Source organism: Monodon monoceros, unplaced genomic scaffold, assembly GCF_005190385.1.
Source record: "Monodon monoceros isolate NGI ecotype Baffin Bay Population unplaced genomic scaffold, NGI_Narwhal_1 Super_Scaffold_3, whole genome shotgun sequence".
Taxonomy (NCBI): Eukaryota; Metazoa; Chordata; class Mammalia; order Artiodactyla; family Monodontidae; genus Monodon; species Monodon monoceros.
Genome location: NW_021703780.1, coordinates 19,126,132 through 19,144,059, shown reverse-complemented (window position 1 = coordinate 19,144,059; position 17,928 = coordinate 19,126,132). Strand labels below are relative to the sequence as shown.

Here is a 17,928-nt window from a genome sequence, read left to right as displayed (position 1 = left end):
TTTTGTCAATTTAAGCTATATTTATAGAACGGCAAGACCTGTAGGTGAAAAAGGAAGCAATTCCACAAGGAGGATCTCTCCAACTGAAGAACCCCTGTTTCAGAACTGCTTTCCATGGTCTATCGAACTGGAATAACTCAGTAGTAGCTACACAAGTTTGGTACATCCTTTCCCTTCTAAGACCTGTATTTAACAAGAGCAGAAGGGATTCTTTCAACGTGAACTTTATCATAACTAATAAAACATTAATATGGAGGAACGAGTACTTTGTGGAATGAACAATTTACAGTGTATTCATTCATCCTGTAAATATTTATGGAGAGTCACTGACATGCCAAGAAATGTGCAGCTAAACAATACACCATTCACCTTTGGGCCATATGTAACATGAAAAGTAAGTGATGTGCAGGTATAATTGCAACCTATTAAATGGGACTGACGCCTCACAGTGGTATTTGTCACCTTATCTAGAAGCAATGGGACGAGGGGTCTTGACGGGGGTTTTCGTTCGGATCGCCCCTCATCATTATAATTCTCTGGCTCTGGCTTCTCTTGTTGTCTGTGAAAGACTGGCTGTGTTGGGGTGTGAAATCCTCCAAGATAATAGTGTAGAATTCTCAGTCTCGGCAACTGCAGTTTGTCAAATTTCATCCATGAGCCCTCTATGCCTCTATTAATCACAATTCTTTGTTTGAATCATTTTGATAAATCTGATTCCTAATTTCTATTGCCTAAATCTAAGGAATGTTTGTAGCCATTGAAAGGTATGAAATCTTTCCAGTGTCTTGAAATGTTTGCAAATGCATCCCAACTTCAAGTCTGTGATGGGTGGAGATTTATAAATCTCAAATGGAGATGAAATAAAAATAACTTCTGAGATAAAAGCTCAAGGTCACTTACCTCCAGGTTTTTCCTTTGATCCAACAGAAAGGTCACTTCCTTTTTCACTCCTTCCCAATTCCATAGTCACCCTCCACTGTAGCTGCAGAAGTTGAAAGATAGATCAGACCATTTTGAAGCAATGTTTTTGCACTCCTATACAAGGCAACCCACCTTTTAAGGTCAGTTTCTATTCACTGATTAAGGCAAAGATTTCTTCTCTATAGGGCTATCAGCTAAACCCCAAAATGTGTAAGTTTTAAAACTTTGTTTTCCATAGTGTTTATTCATATTACTGCTAAAGCACTTATATTCCACTGTTACCTAATTTTCTGTGTCTTCTCCAAGAAATTATAACCTTCTTGAAAGCAGAGGAGCTATCTCTGTATTTGCATTCCTGTTGCCCAGTTCTGTGACAGATACATTGTAGGTATCAGTAACAAAGGCTTATAAAAGAAATAAATGAGTTAATTTAAAACATTACTTTCCACCAAAAAAAAGTCTGTATTACTGGGTTTTGCTGCTTAACTTCTCATGCCTTTTACATACAGGGATAATTAGCAACTAAAAAGGAAAGGGCAAACACTTATTTTTAATTTAAAAATCATGCTGTGATGAGAGTTAAGAGAAAGTAATTTGACTTTGAATTTCATTGTAGAGCTCGGGACACAGTCACAGTTCAGACAATAAAATGTCTTCGTATTTTCCACTTGGCATTCAAGCAAATGTGAAGACTAGGTGAACAAATGCCCCACTTCCCTCAGCTTCTTTTGACAAATGTGGCCAGATCACACTGTTATGGATCTACACTGAACAATCCAAGTTAGCCAGTGACAAAATGACCATCTGCTTGGTCAGGAGTTGGTAAGGCAGGCTACGCTGCTATCCCACTGACAGCCATTACAAATTGAATAAATCATTGCAGCCCTTCTAAGAATGTATGATCTTTTCCACCACGTTCCTCATTCTTACAATGTGTTGAAAGACACCTGACTTGGCATTTGCAACCTACCTAAATATTGTGATTAATAGCCTGAAACAAAGAGTCAATGTAATTTTGCTTGCAGCTTGGGATAAATATTTTCTGCAAATATGAAATCCTGCTTCATGTGGGAGGAGGATATTTTAGAATAATGTCAACTGAATTATGCTGGCTGATACTCACTTTGTTTCCAACTGTGGGCATAAACAAATGAACAGATTTATTCCTTCTGTCACCATTACCCTGACACAAGTCATAATACTCTACAAAGAACTTAGCACTTGGAAGCATGTATTTTAGAATAAAAATATTAAACCTTATTTTTAAAGATTTTATAATAGTTGGAGGTTTCTGGATTATGTGACTCTGGAGGTATATGAACGTATTGAGAGCTCTTCATGTCATGGGCACTGACTGGCCTATGCCTCACTCGTAATTCAGTCAACAAATAGCAAAAAACGCACAAGGGTGCTCCATCACTGTTAGATATCTTTTACGGCACCCTTTGGACAGATGTTCTAAATATACTTTAAATATCTTTTACTGCCTTTGGATTCTGAAGGGAATGTTTAAGCACTTTTAGATTTTAATAGTTTTTGCCACTCATACATGGCTATTTCTCTTAATCCTCTCAGTACACTTTGTATTTAAACATTTCTTCAACCTAGGTACATATTATAGACTGCTAGAAACAAGAATAGGCTAGTCTTGGGAAGAGGCATCATCTTCAAGTTGGGAAGTGTATTGCAATTGATGCTTGAACCTGTGAAAATCAAGCTCTAAGGAGTGTACAAAAAATGTATAAGGGAAAAGAATCTGAAAAAATATGTATATATATGTACGTATAACTGAATCACTTTGCTGTATACCTGAAACTAACACAACATTGTAAATCAACTATACTTCAACTTAAAAAGAATCACCCAAGATTATAAATGGTATTTAAAAAAAAAAAAAAATAATGAATAGAATGGAAACCTAGGATGAAGCACTACCCCAAGGCAGTGTAACACTGATCTCTGGCAGGATGTCAGAGCAGTTAAAAAGCTGGGTTCTGGACTCCCCACCCTCTGGCTTCCAAGCTCCACTCTGCTCCTCTCTCTGCATCAGTTTTCTCACATATGAAATAGAGATAAGATGAATAACTATCTATGTAGTTACTGAAGAAATTAAATAAGTAAATTAACGCAAAGTAATAAAACACGCTTGAGAAAAAATAAGTCCTTAATTAATACGTTTATTATTAGCTTAAAGAGCTAGGTAAGAATTGAAAAAGAAATGCAATGCACCGTTTGATATTTTGTAAATGCATATAATGGAACAAAAAGATTAAAAATACATGAAAACATATACCTGAGAATGTATGATCACAATTACAATAATGTACTTTAGATACTTGGCCATCTGTTTGCTTAAGAAATATTACTGAGTACTTACTAGCAACCAGGCATTGTGAGGTGTTAAAAGACATGGTCCCTATCTCCCACTTTGGAGCTTATGGAGAAGGGAGAAGATGAACACCAAGAACAATGCTCTATATAAATGCTGTGATAGAGATGAGAGAGGCCAAACTTTTCTGGCAATTTAGCATGTGCTCCAGACTGTAGGGTAGAGAGGCAAGAAATGTCAGAGTCTTCAATGTCATATGAAGAAGCTTGGCTTTTAACCTTAGTAATGTGGAGCACTGAAAGAATATTTTTCATCTCACTATCTACATTGGGAGGAAGGAAAGGAGGAAGACGTAGGTAAGGCAGGAAAACCACTTAGCTTGCCATTTCAGTAACCCATAATCTGGGAGGGAGCTGACTGGTCTGAACTAAGGCAGTGGAGCTGGGATAGTGAAGAAGCAGAAGATTTGAGAGACATTAAGATGAAAGAATATATATAGAATTGTTGTCACTAACTGGATTGAAAATTTAAGGAAGAGTGAGAAATAAAGAGCACATCCTTGGGTTACCTGATTTAGTCATCTGGGTGGATGAATATGTCACTCAAGATGAGAACGTGGAAGGATGAGGTAGATTTAATTAAGAAGGTGTTGTCTTCAGATTTGCATCTATATAGATAGAAATGTATGTGTAAATTTCTGCAAAAGAAGCTTAGTTGACAGTAGAACATATTTGTCTATTACACAGAAGAGAGGTTTAGATTAGAAATGCAGATCTGGGAGTTATACAAATGGTAGTTGCAGCCATGAGATCCATATTTTCACCCAAAGAGAGTGGGTGAAATGGGACAAAAACAAAGACTAATGATGTAATCCTGAGGAACACCAACATATAACAGATAGAAACGGAAACCTGTTAAGAATTGTCAAGAACAGCTGCAGGAAAATCGGGACAAAGTAGAGTCACTATACCAAAGGAAGAGGGGTTACAAGAAGGAGGAGATGTTCTCCAGGGACAGATTCAGCAGAGAAGCTTAGTAGGTTGAAGAATTAAACATGTTATTTGACATGAGTATCTGGAAAGTCATGGACAATTTTGGTGAAAAGTATCTGGGTGGGGTGGCAGGTGTGTGTTCACAAGAAAGGGGTAGAAGTGTGGAAGTGCTAGGAGGGCAGGTTGCTCTTTATAGAAGTTTTGCAGAGTAAGAGCTAAAGGGAGATACATGGCCAAGTAAGTCTTTTGTTTCTGCTTTTCTTCTGGCTCTCAGATTTAAGAGATTTAAACATGTTTGCCTGTTGAAAGATAAAGGGTGTATGAAAAGAGTGGATAACTTTTGGAGCAAAATGTGATAGAATCCAGACAATAGAAGTACAAGTATAGGAAAGGAGAGGGTGATGGTCTAGGGTACAGTGTGCTGGAGATGGGTGGCAGTTTGAGGTGTTCTTGACTGACTTTTTTTATAGAAATGGAAAAGGATGCTTATCTATAAAGAATGATGATGAAGAAATCAAGTAGGGGATTTGAAAAGAGGGTTGACTAAAATAGTTGATGGAAAGAGGAGGAAAAGGAACCAATGAGGTAAGGATTGCTGGTTGACCCCCAAGTCCAGATGGGACAGCTTTGAAATGGTGGCATCAATCCTCACGCTGGGCAAGAACTCAGATCTTACTTTTAGGCTTGGGGGTCTAATGAAGAAGGTACAGTAAAGCAACACTATTTGCCAGCTACGTGAAGGGCAGGATGCTTGACAAAGTTTGTATAAATGGAACTGCTTTGAGAGGCAGAATCCATAACATGTAGCAGAGTAAACACACTGGGATAAGTGGCTAAGAATTTGGACATTGCTCCTGTGGAGGAAACCACATGTCTTCCACAGTACAGACACACCTGAATGATCTCAGAAGAATTACGGCTGAGTATACTCAGGCTACACCTTCCTAAGCCACATGGAGCATAAGCCTTTCTTAAGAAACATCAATTACAATGGAGAAAAGACAGTCTCTTCAATAAGTGGTGCTGGGAAAACTGGACGGCTACATGTAAAAGAATGAAATTAGAACACTCCCTAACATCATACACAAAAGTAAACTCAAAATGGATTAGAGACCTAAATGTAAGACTGGACACTATAAAACTCTTAGAGGAAAACATAGGAAGAACACTCTTTGATATAAATCACAGCAAAATCTTTTTTGATCCACCTCCTACAGTAAAGGAAATAAAAATGAAAATAAACAAATGGGACCTAATAAAACTTAAAAGCTTTTGCAAAGCAAAGGAAACTACAAACAAGACGAAAAGACAACCCTCAGAATGGAAGAAAATATTTGCAAACGAATCAACGGAGAAAGGGTTAATCTCCAAAATATATAAACAGCTCATTCAGCTCAATATTAAAAAAACAAACAACCCAATCAAAAAATGAGCAGAAGACCTAAATAGACATTTCTCCAAAGAAGACATATAGATGGCCAAGAGGCACATGAAAAGCTGCTCAACATCACTAATTATTAGAGAAATGCACATCTAAACTACAATGAGGTATCACCTCACACCAGTTAGAATGGGCATCATCAGAAAATCTACAAACAACAAATGCTGGAAAGGGTGTGGAGAAAAGGAAACCCTCTTGCACTGTTGGTGGGAATGTAAATTGATACAGCCACTATGGAGAACAGTACGGAGGTTCCTTAAAAAACTAAAAATAGAATTACCATATGATCCAGCAATCCCACTACTGGGCATATACCCAGAGAAAACCATAATTCAAAAAGACACATGCACCCCAATGTTCATTGCAGCAGTATTTACAATAGCCAGGCCATGGAATTAACATAAATATCCATCAACAGATGAATGGATAAAGAATATATGGTACATATATAGGACGGAATATTATTCAACCATAAATAGGAACAAAACTGGGTCATTTGCAGAGACGTGGATGGATCCAGAGACTGTCATACAGAGTAAAGTAAGTCAAAAAGAGAAAAACAAATATCGTACGTTAGGGCATATATGTGGAACCTAGAAAAATGGTACAGATGAACCAGTTTGCAGGGCAGAAATAGAGACACAGATGTAGAGAACAAATGTATGGACACCAAGGGGGGTTAAGTGGTGGTGGTGGTGGTGTGATGAATAGGAGATTGGGATTGACATACATACACTAATATGTATAAAATAGATAACTAATAAGAATCGGCTATAAAAAAAAATAAAATAAATTTTATTTTATTTTTAAAATTTATCAAAAATTTAAAAAGAAGAAGAAAATGAAATAAGGCAGTATAAGAACTAAATAAAGGGAACGGTTCTTGATGGGATCCAGGTAGGGGAGAGGGGAAGGAGTCATAAAGCCATTATTGGGCAACTGGAGAAAATTTAACAGGGAGTATTTATTAGATATTAGTATTGTATTGTATATGTGTTGAATGTGATGAATATACTGTGGTTACGTTGGAAAATATCCTGGTTCTTAAGAGATGCACGCTAAGTAAGGGCGAAATGTCTTAAAAAAAAAAAAAAGGAACATTGTTTCTATTTCTTCACTTTTGAAGGCAGGTAAGGATCGTCTGGTCTTAACCTCAGTGAGTTATTTATAGGCATCATAAAAACTCTGCAGTGACATCCAGTCTAGTAATATCTTTATTATTACTATTAGTTGCTTGTAGACTTCTCATTGTATGCCTGTCTCCCAGTCAGAGACGTCTGAATATTCAGATATAACAGGTTGTATGCTTTGTTTTCTGTTATGAAGTTATACTTCAGATTCATATTTTTGTCTGGTTTTCTTAAACACATTTATAAAATTTATTGCATTCACCTTTTTTTTTGGCAAAAGGCAGCATCCTCAAGAGAGACAGGAACAGAGCAGTAAAGGACCAGAGGAGTCTAGGTTAGCACCCCAGTTATCCCACTTATAATGGGTATCATCTAACCAGTTATGTAACTCCTCAAGCCTCAGATTTCTTTCTTGTATAGAAAAGAAGGGTTGGTTAGATGTTATTATATTTTCCAGGTCTAAAATTCTTTATAAGTTAGAAATCTTACTTTATCATGGCCAATTTGAAGTGTAGCATTAAAAGTCAAACAGCCAAGAACATCTGCAATCAGGGTAGGTAGCAGGCTGTGTCCAAGTATTCTAGAAATCTAATACTGACACCAGAGTTTTACAGTGCAACAGCATAATCATTCCTACCAGCATGTTCCATTAAAGCTCGATTTACTACCAGGGAATTCACCTGCTGACATAGTAAAACTCCTAACTGGGAGCATTAACATTGCAACGTCAGTTGGGGAAAAAAAATGTTCATAAATTCCACGAACGTGCACTGCTTTATTTGGGGTCCTGGTTGCAAACTCATTATTTATGCTGTGTACAGTAGGCCATCAACATATCCCACTGGGAAATTAGTTTGCAATTTAGAATCGTTTCAAAGTGCAAGTGATTCTCAAGTCATTTTCTGAGGTTAAATGAGAACTCTTATTGCTTTCCGTGGGCTCAGAGGGAATTTTTACTCCATGTCTTCCCTCCTCCCCCAGCTTCTGCTATACTGTCTTGATTTTTCTTTCTTAAATGTACTTTGGTGCTAAATCTCCTTTTTTTCAATTTTTGAAAGCCAGTAAATGGAATGGTATTTGTTGCATTTTCTTGCTTGTTGGGACTGCTTAAGTACCTCACTTTTGATTACTGCTTTTGTTCTTCGAAGACTCCTGAGAGATTTCCATGTTCTCCACAAATGGTATTGCTTAGCTAACATAGGAGTCATTGGGGAAGATTGGACAGCATCCACTTTAGCGGGCAGTGAATCACAGTCATCATGCCACTCCCATTCCAGCTTCTCATTCCAGGGGCTATGCCATGGGACAGGGATCCAGGCAGACTGGCTGAGAGCAGAAGGGGTGAGTCTCATAACTCCAGGTGATGTTCATTGAAGGTTCAACCTTGCTTATGGGCTTATGAGCCCATAAGTGTAGAACAAATTATTAAGATAAAAAGTGTTCCTTCCACTGACCCTTTCCACTTTCACACACCCCTTTATTTGATTCTTTCCTTTACAACCTCCTTAAACATTTTTTTAAACAATATTTCACTGGTAATTGTAGGCATATCCTCTCAACCTTACCCCAGCCTAGGAGAATTGACCTCAAACCATCTGGTAGATAGTTTGTAACCTGATATTATCCTTGGGGAATAAATAGCATTACTTTAGGTGTACCAGTTTAGCCTTGATCATTCCCAGAAAGTAGCAAATAAACCACAGTGTGAAGATCTTGTACACATTTTTTCTTTTCCTCCTTTCTGAAATGCCAAAACCTGATATTATGAGCTATAATGAACAAAAATCAAATAGAAAATAAATCAAGAGTTGTTAAGCTACATCAAGGGACTCCTCTCCTTCAACAAGAAGCACTAGAATTTATCTGAAACCAAGATTTCAACATCTCTCTCGTACATTAGGAGAGTGTTTCCATAGGCCCAGACCAGAAAGTATACAAACCAAAGAGATTGTTTAGTTTCAGAATACATGAAATCACTAGTTTAAACATAGAAACTGCACACCAAGAGTGCAAAGAGACAATGAAAGCCAGAGATCAACAGAGTAAATATCACCTAGAAATACTAACAGTCTTAAAGGTCGGAAATCCTTAGTTCAACAAAAAGACCCATCCATTAAAAACAGTGAATTACAAGATAACCTGAGAATAGCACCCTATGAATTCCCTTTAAAAGCCGATGTTATTCAGCTAAAAGCTATTCACTATAGTGCTTTAGAGGTAAATAAACAGAGCAGGTAACAAACAGGGACTAAAACCTGGAAGGAAAAGAAACCAAAAATTAAGTGCATTTGGAACTGCTTAATATTGAACTTCGAAGGCATTGGGGAAAGGCTTTGTTTCGTGGATATAAATCCCTACACGTCAGTGTGCCCAAGCTCTTTGGTATTGCGTGGAAAAAAAAAAAAACAAAACACAACTATTCACTAATTACAATATTCTGAGTTAGTGTTCTTGGCTGAAATTGGCTTAAAATGTTTTCCTTGATTACAGATAATTCAAGTCTTTCTACTGCTATTTGAATGTGAACATGTTTCAAAAACAATGCCCTTTTCCTTCAAGCTTTGAAAGAAGCAGGTGTTGGTTTGGTTTTCTAGAGTTTTTGGTGTTTTCTTTCTTTCTAAATGTTAAATATGTTTTATAATTTGTTAACACCTATATTCAAATCCTTTTGGCCTTTGCTTGGTAAAATAACAGGTTAGATAGGTATGATACTTGGCATATAGAAGTTTAACATCTCTTAATCTGTAAGAACTCTTGAGTGTATGGTATTTATAAAGACATCTCTCATGTCTCCAACGATTCTTCTTTCCTAGACTTTCATATTGCTATTTCCACTTTTAGATAGCATACTAATTATTTATCATTAAAGCCCCAAATCTTCTCATATGTATAGAGATGGGCTAAACCCATTAAAACTTCCCAACTATCAGGAACAGTGTCTTATTATAAAGGCAATTTCAGAGATTCCTACATTTTTAATGTTTCATGAGATAAACAGTTTATTAATAACAATTTCCTACAATGTGGCAAAAAAGCAGTAAGACATGCTCTCATGACTTTTCTCTTTTCATAAACATTGCTTGAGCAAGAGAAGAACTACTTCTCTAGAAGTCAGATTCCATTTCTAGCTTCTCAAAGTTGTAATCTACTTTGACTCTTCCTTCCTGGAAGGTCTATCATAAATTACCAAAAAAAGGAGATTAATATATCTTTCTGTCCTTTCTCCCCAAAATGTTAAGCTTCGCTGAAAAGTCTTATTTTAAACCATATGCCAAAGGATGCTTCCTCTACCTAAATTAGAATCTGAAGGATTGTATAACCGAATCCTTGAAAATAATCCCGTGGAGGCAAAATCCATGGTAAATCCATGCTTTCTAGGTCACTAAAACCTAGTGTTGATGCTGTACATGGAGGTGAACTTTTATAAAAATGCAAGTGTATTACTGAAATTAACAAAAAACCCAGTGATTAGAGGGCAGCAAGTGGACTCCAGGCTAGAATATTATGTCAACAGGTTGAGTGAGGATCTGAAGATGCTGGGGAAAGTCAGGAATCCTCTTCTTTATGTGACTATCTGTCTAAATCTAATCTCAAGTATAAACCAGGGGCTGACCTATCTGTTCATTAGCATTATTATCCCCTCCCTCTAACCACTCAAATGTTTTGTTCTCAATCATGAATGTGTAATTTCTGGGGATTCTGTATTTTCACATTAGATGCAATCATATATTCTGAAAGTTTGCTTAACTGTCCTGAAATTTTTACCGAAAAGAAAGAAGAAAATAGGACACACACCTCCTCTACCTAAAACACAAATTTCCTTGGGCTGTGCAGTGCATTCTTTCCCTAGTCAGTCCCACAGTCAGGCCTCTGGAGCAGAGACATTGTACACAAACTGCCTAATTCTGAGGTTCTCAATAATCAAAGTGATATTTTAAAAAGACAGCATAAGCAGCCTCAAAACTTGCTGTTCTAAACACATAAACACATGGCCTTGGATCTGGAAGGAACAGTGAGGTTGTAACATCTTTACTGGCAAATTGTTGAAGCCAGGAGTCGAAAGTACACAGAGTGTCCCTTTCTTCAGCTGGTTTTCACAAGTTTGTCCATGTCAGCAACTCAGACTCAAGACAGTCAAAACAGAACCCTTGAGTTGACCTCACTCCCTCCAAAGCTTGTTGCTCTGTTGTGCAGAGATCAACATTTTTGTGAATTTTTTAAAGTTCTGTTTCTGAAGGCAGAGGAGCAGAGGAGAGACATAAATGCACTGCCACAATGATTAGTTTAGCTTTCTTTCTTTTGTAAGTTTCTTAGAAACATGGTGGCCTTCCCCGTATAGATTTTTAAACATCTTCTATCTGGACACCCTTTGAAAATTGAAAAAAAACAAACCAAAACAAAAAACAACAACAAAAAACAAAGTCTGTGCAGCACGTAGCCAGATTTGACTTTAAAAAGTTGCTAATTTGGGACTTACTTCTCTCCATTAGGACTGTGTAAGAATTATGCACACAAGGCTGAGGCTTTTCTCTGCTTAAAAAACATCTGCAGTCAATTAGAAATAAGCCTGAGTGTCGTGTTAATTCTGCAGAACCAAACAAAGTCATTTTTGTTTAAACTCTTTCAGTGCTGTGAGAATGAAAGGTTACAGGAGGGGGGGAAAAAAAGCAATAGAACAAAACTGCTGTGTGGCCCTGGAAGGGAGCTGAGGGGGCAAATAAGAAATTACTTTTCCTTGAGAATACAGACCTGAAAATTTTTTCCAGGAGAATTCTATTCTATACCATTTCTCTCCTGGGGTGTGGGAATGGGGAGCAAGCCTACTCTTTCTTCTAAAAAGGCAATTTTTAAAGCAATGGAACATTCTCCAGATTCCCTCAAAATGAATTTGACCAAATAGTTGATATGTCTGGCAAGTGAGTAGTAGCATTTCACTTTTAATTTTGTGGAAAGCAAAACAAATCAAAACTATATTTTTAGCATTGTGTGCATTTCAAATCACTTTCATAGTTACTAAATGTGATTGGTGTTCTGACCTCAAACATACTAAAAACAACTACTTCTATTGAAACACATCTTGCCATGAATATCACAGCCCATGTCCACCTTTTGTTAACATCAGTAGCACTCATTCTACGGGAATTTGAGTTTATCTCTCTTAAAGAAGTCTGTGGCTAACCAGAGATAGAATTTCCACACAAGTACAGTAGAACTACATGTTTTTAAGGTTGATGGTCCCTAAATAAAAGGGGGGATTTCGCTTATTCCTTTGGGCTAATGCATTATTTCTTCTCCATACCTTTCCTAAAGATTAGGTCCTACTGTATCTCAGATGAGAAAGGCAGATGAAGACTCTATTTTTGTTAACTGAGTTTTGAGGAGTATGATTCAGCACTTAATCTGCAGTACCCAATAGGTACTCTACAGGTTCTTTCAGGCAGGTGAAAATGTTTGTCTTTGCTATTTAATCCTTATCAAAACGTGGGCTACGGGGAATTATTTGTAGATGTAGGCTTGATTGGATGCTAAGTATTTATTCCTTTATATATTTTGACTCTATCTTTGGATCAAACCAAGAGCTGGTCATTGAACCAAAATGTCTGACACCATTTTTATTGGTCTTCACTAAATTGCCCAGTAACTTTATACCAGTTGTCTGTATTGAGAAGCACCGTAAGAAATGGTCCAATAAAATTGCCATTATACTTACTATAGGAATATTTCTATTTCATTATCCAATACCTGTCTATGAGAAGGTATGAGAGAAATTTCTCAGAATTTTAGTTTTGGATATTTTTTCCTGAATTATGGTTTTCTATTTTGTTTTCATTCTTAAATCTTAGGAACACTGTGATTCTTGTAATTGATACTAGTTCCCTTTTAATGGCCAAAAGCTTTGAGGCCAAAGCTTTGTGACATACCCTTTATTAACTGTAGTATGTCTATTACATATATTTATACTTCTATATATCAAGAGGTTTATTAAAGTGTAGCCCTTATAGTCCCTTTACTCTGTCTCTCTCAACTATTTGTTTTTTCTTTTTTATGTTTATTTTCTTTAAGCTCTGACAATTCCTTTGTGATATAAGTCAGGGTGTTTATAAGTAGGTAAACATGTAAATCTAAGTTAAGCCCTGCTGTTGAAGTGTAAGCCTATTTCACCTAAACCTTCTCTGTGAGTGCTTGCTATGTGATAGTTTTTCTAAAAGATTTAATTTTGGTATTATTTTTACATCATACAACTTTTTGTGTTCAAAATTTTTAAAAGCATGAATAAGATGAAAGAAATGATTTTGAATAGGTATAAAGACACTCAAGTAGAATATCTGAAATGGTTACATAATTGGCAAAGAGGACATAAAATAATGTAAAAGAAATTAAGGTTACTTGACTTTAAGGGAGAAAATGACTATAATGAAATTAAAATACAATATTCAAAATGTCAACCATCTTGACAACTGTTTTTTTTGTTTGTTTGGTTGGTTTTTTAATCTCTTTAGAAAACAATCCCTAGGTAAAAATAAGAGGAAGTAAGTTTAAAAATCTGTAAAGAACACTGGGAAGATGGTCCTGTATGCTTAAATAATTTTTTTCAATTTTTATTTTCTATTGGAGTATAGTTGATTAACAATGTTGTGTTTGTTTCAGGTGTACAGCAAAGTGGTTCAGTTATACATATACATGTATCTATTCTTTTTCAACTTCTTTTCCTATTTAGGTTATTACAGAATATTGAGCAAATTTCCCTGTGCTATACAGTCCTTGTTGGTTATCTATTTTAAATATAGCAGTCTGTATATGTCAATCCCAAACTCCCATTCTATCCCTCCTCCCAACACACTCGTCCCCCACCTCCCTGACCCCTGGTCGTAACCATAAATTCATTCTCTCACTGGAATTTTATGCAGGAATTTATGTTACCTTCTGTGTTATCTGTGAGAGTAACCAAAGTATCCAAGTCAATTGAAACAATGTCTTCCCCCCACAATTAAAAAAATACAAAGTTGCAAAAGTAAACATTTTAACACCAAACAAAAATGATTGAGAATTTATATTAACCTCAGTTTTATTTTTTCTCATGTTAGCTTTGATAACTGAAAGGCTAGAATACGTTTTGCTACCACTATGACCATATTTATAAGTACAAATGAAGCATAAAACTGAAGCACTGAAAGTTAAAGTGTTAAAATGATTCCACTGTCATCAGATATGAAAAGGTAGGCCCGTCTCTTGATTATTTGTTCAAACTAATTTTTTGTTTTGTTTTGTTTTGTTTTCAGGAAGATGAAGCTGGGAATGTAAGCTTTAGTCTAATTAGAAAAAAAAAAGAAAAGAGAAAAGCTCCATTGTTTTTATAGTGTCTTTAGATTTTAGGAATAAATTCTAAAGTGGAGAGATAGCTGCATATTATAAAAAAAAAAAAGAAAAGGAAATAAGGTCAGAGATGGAGCTAGAACTCAGGTCCACACTGCCAAACTCCCTCTTAACCATCTCTTTAACTAGATGCATTTTCATCTAGAGGTACAAGATGGAGAACCTGAGTGACAGCTGGCCAAAGCCGACACAGATGATGGAGAAAAGACCATAGAGTTCCCACTATTTTGTCAGATCACGAAGGATTATTCTATTGTTCACTAACAATTACTCCTGGCTTCCTACTGTCTCTCAATATTTTATTAAATCTTGAAAAGAAAATTCAAGGCAGAATATCAGTCATTTAGCTCTTTTCAAAATCCAGAAATGCTGGTCCTATGCCATCTCAACTCCACTTCTATATGACATAAAAGAGTTTTCTGATAAAGAAGTAATTGGTGCATAAAAGAAGAGTCACTGCACATCTTAACGTGGGAAGTGATTTTAGTAGACAATTATTTAAATTCAGATTTTCCTGGAGACCTTGATACTATCATGTAAATGATTTATCACACTTTATCTCAATCAACTATTTGGGTAATACTACCCAATAATTGTATATGTCCTATTATATTTTTAAAGAAATACTTGCATTTCATCATGAAACTGTATTAACACAAAGATTTTCCACTTATGGAGAAGGGCAAGAATAGTAGGGGGAAAAAAAGTTGGAAGCCAAGAGGACATCAAGTCTTTCATGTTCTTCCTATGTGGATTTTTTTGTCATGAGTTGCTCTAAATTTGTCACTATTTCCCACATGAGTACTACCTGGGTAAATTATGGCTTCCATCACCCTGCACGTGAAATGAAAAGCAGATTGCATTGCAGACTTGAATTATCCTCCAATATTGCATGATATACGATCCACCTTGATGGGAAACTATTGTTATATATTTCATAGTTATGATTTCCAAGGTATCAAACTCCTCATTATCTTCCTGTGCTAGCCAGCTATAAATGCCAAACACTCTAGTTTCGAGTATGTGCTTTTTGAAACTCATAGTCCTGTGTTCTATGTATGTTTAGCATTTTATGGTGCTGCATAATATAGAAATGTCATAATACTTTATCGAAAGCCCCAGCTAGGCTATTGACAGCATAGGTTTCATTTAATTCCTGGATGCAGCAGACCTTCTTTGGTATTTACTGTATAATATAATAAACACCAAACGCAGTGCTTACAATGAATATTTAAAAAATCAATCAAGCTTGAAATTTAATTTTATCTAATTGGCTTGCTACATTCTAACAAAATTGAATGACATAAAAATTTCACCTACCCTGTATAATTTTATATTTCCTCCAATCACAAAAATAGATTTTTTTTCTTCTCTTTTAAGGTCCTTTGATATAATCTTTTAATTTACTAAGTTAATTTGACTCTCTCTTACACAGGTTGAAAAAAGGGTGTATCATCATCCTAGGGTAATAGTCACATGTGAAATATAACTTTATGTTGGCCATTCTATTCATGCTTTGCTTCTACTGTGAATCCAGGACAATCAAAGTGCTTGAAGAAGCCTTTGGTCTAGATTGAAAAGACTACTTTTTGTGTATAGATTTCTGGAATGGACTGAACTATAAGAAGATAGATACAGGCCATTTCTTCTGCTCCCCTAAACCATTCTGGAATTACGTAACCCACACTGATTCATCCTCTAACAGAAAGGAGCCATCAGTATGACTCACACCACAGTGAACATTTTCAGTGCCTCTGGGAAAGAACAAGTAGGTCCTAATGGAAAGTATCAAAGCAACAACAGCAGCTGGCTTATAAGCGGACGACGGTAGGGAAATATATTTTTTATATAGAGTCAGTATGTCTGGTTAAAAAATAAATATATATAAATGGAAGAATACCCATACAGAAACCCCAAAGGAGTATGATGAAGCACATGTTTATGATTAGCTAACATTACTAATTTAGTATACTGATTTGGCTGTGTTTTCATACACAGTTGGGTTTACTGAATTTTCTCTTAAAGTAAAAAAAAAAAATCATATTTACTGCAACAATTTTATTGTTGCTATTTTACCATAATACCAAATAATTACCTTGCAGGTATTTTCCCTCTTTTCATTCCCTCTGATGGCCATATTACCAGAGACATATCCAGAAGTAACAAGGTAATGAAAACTCAAACTTACTGATAGTAATCAATTATCAAATATTGCAAACAAAGTTAACATATTCATGACAGGTAAGAAATGAATCTACCTGACAATCCCAAGTGTAGTGAACTTTTAGAATACTCTTTCTTACTGTGGAAATAAGTTTTAGAGTGTCATTATTCAAGGCTCTTTTTAAAATCCCAATTAAGTATATGTACATAAATTGGGGATGGATCAAAACAGGGCTCAAAACTCTTCCAATCAATTTTCTATCACTGTTTAATATGGTCCAGCCAATTAATTGGCTGCCACAGGAAAGAACGTGTCACAGTGTTTTTCTAGGAATGAAAACTTCTGTGATGAGCCAAACAAACTAAACAAAATGAGTTTATGGTGCTAAAACTATGGCTTTAAGGTGTGCTGATTCTCCAAGCTTCGACTATATGACTGGACAAAACACTCTGAGAAACAAAATACAGGACCACCCCCCGCCCCCCAAAGATTTTGCCCTGACTAGCATCACCAGCAATCCTAAGGGCCTTTGTTTTTTATTTATGTAATTAAGGAAAATTCTTATTTAATTATAAGGATCAATTTTTTCCATTGAAAATTGTAGATAAAATGGAAAGGGTAATGCATAGACCTGTGTATGAAAATTATTATTTTCTCTCCACTGACCTCATATAGCTGTTTTTGGACTAACTGGGAATGTCTCAGTTTTGCCCATATATCTGATTCACATTCAGATTAATCTTACTGTTGTGATCTACGATGCTCTCAGTTTCATATTTACTGCTAGCTCAAACTAATAAGCTCTCCCTGGACTGGTGCCATGACACCAGGTCAGTGCCTAGTTAATCACACCATTGTTTTCCCATCCATGTTGTCCTCTGAATTATCTACAATGATAATTGATTAAAAACATATCCTGGATGATGTCATTTTTCAAAAAAGAACAAATTCAATTTTTCAAAGAAAGTTTCTTTTAGGTTTGTACAGGACTCTTTTTGAACATCTTAAATCTTTTTATTAAATAGATTTTTGCATTTGTCAAAATACATATATTTAGAATTAGCATTAATCACCATTAAAGTCTCTCTTGAGTCTCCATGTGTAAAGCCCCAGTACTTTGAGTTCCATATGTGAGCAAAAACTAGAGCATACCATAGAGAAACGGAAGTACATTGACAGTTTTATTTTGATGTGTTATTTCATACTACATAAAACCATTGTTTTCTACATTTTTATTGGGAGTAACAGTTTTTTGTGAATCACATTAAAATGCTCAAGATAACAGTATTAAAGCATAAGATGTTATGTGCACTACTGATTTTTCAGTGCTGGGATTAATTTTTATTAAATCTCTCCATATATAGCATGTATAGTGTTTTGGATTTTTTTTCCTTAAGAGAACATCTTTTTTTTTTTTAATTAATTAATTTATTTATTTTTGGCTGCATTGGGTCTTCACTGCTGCTCAGGCTTTCTCTAGTTGTGGCCAGTGGGGGCTACTCTTCGTTGCGGTGCGCGGGCTTCTAATTGCGGTGGCTTCTCTTGTTGCGGAGCACAGGCTCTGGGCGCGCGGGCTT

General features: G+C 35.9%; 1 long non-coding RNA gene across 3 annotated transcripts in view; it reads right to left on the bottom strand.

The window, feature by feature from the left end:
* LOC114906978 overlaps window positions 1–17,928 on the bottom strand; it is a 586,545-nt gene that overhangs the window by 225,137 nt on the left and 343,480 nt on the right. For all 3 annotated transcript variants that reach the window (XR_003796584.1, XR_003796586.1, XR_003796585.1), the window contains one exon: window positions 901–982. This is a non-coding gene — a long non-coding RNA (uncharacterized LOC114906978). The remainder of the gene's footprint in view (window positions 1–900; window positions 983–17,928) is intronic.